Below are 1023 nucleotides of genomic sequence, written 5' to 3'. Positions count from 1 at the left end.
GTGCAGATGTTATTAATTCAGGGATTTCTTTTTTCATTTCCAATCTGAGGTCTTCTATATCTTTCTGCAGCTGTTTTATTTCAGAAGCTTTTGATTCATTGCTTTCAGTTGTGTGATTTCCAATTTTTTCTGTGTTAGCTACCTCTGCACTTGTTACGGGTGGGCTTGGGTTCTGAGGTTGCATTTTGTTCCTTCTCGTCATTTTGTGTAGCACTGTCTTCTGCCCTTTGTTGTACATCTTTGCTGTAGTTATAACCTTCACACGTACTGAAGTTCAGGTGGAGCTCTACAGAGTTTGGAGTTATCCAGCTGTATCTGGCTCAGGTCTGGCTGCTGTGCTCAGCTCCTTCCCGCTGCGGACCTGGGTTAGGACTGGGTCTGGGGGTTCCTGGAGCTCGGCAGAAATTCCTACTGGGCGTTTGAGGTGCTGGAGGTACTGCAGAGTGGTGGGGGGCGGCCCGAGAGTGTGGGAGAGGTTCTGGCCCACGCTGCGCCTGGGCTGGGACAGGTCCCACTGGCGCAGGGTAGCAGGAAGCTCTCCATGCACTCACCGGACCTGGGCTAGGACTGGGTCTGGGGGTTCCCAGAAGTCGGCAGAAATTCCTACTGGGTGGGCTGGGTAGGGGAGGTACCTCGGAGTGGTGGGGGGTGGCCCAAGGGGGTGGGAGAAGGTCCGGCCCATGCTGCGCCTGGGCTGGTACTGGTCCCGCCAGCGCAGTGTAGCAGGAAGCTCTCCATACACTCACAGGACCTGGGCTAGGACTGGGTCTGCTGAATCTATTTCTACCACCTAGTTCAGCACAGTGATTGCAGCTCTGAACTCGGGATCCTGCCATACCTGGGATCTAGCCATAATTGAGACAATAATCTCTGCCCCTCAGCCCAGGCTAAAACAGATCAGGTTTAGTGCAATTCCAGGAAAAGATCTTTTTTGGCTTTTTTTTTTTTTTTTTTTTTTTTTTTTGCAGAGCTAGACATTGAACTTAGGCCCTTGTGCTTACCAGACAAGTGCTTATTCTACTG

The 1023-nt window shown here is 51.3% G+C and overlaps 1 pseudogene; it reads right to left on the bottom strand.

The window, feature by feature from the left end:
- Positions 1–853, bottom strand: part of LOC101590503 — a 7716-nt pseudogene extending 6863 nt beyond the window's left edge.
- Positions 854–1023: the final 170 nt, after the last annotated feature.

Source organism: Octodon degus, unplaced genomic scaffold (assembly GCF_000260255.1).
Source record: "Octodon degus isolate 3935 unplaced genomic scaffold, OctDeg1.0 scaffold00097, whole genome shotgun sequence".
Classification (NCBI taxonomy): Eukaryota; Metazoa; Chordata; class Mammalia; order Rodentia; family Octodontidae; genus Octodon; species Octodon degus.
Note: the sequence above shows the minus strand (reverse complement) of the source record. Positions and strands in the feature narration are given on the sequence as shown.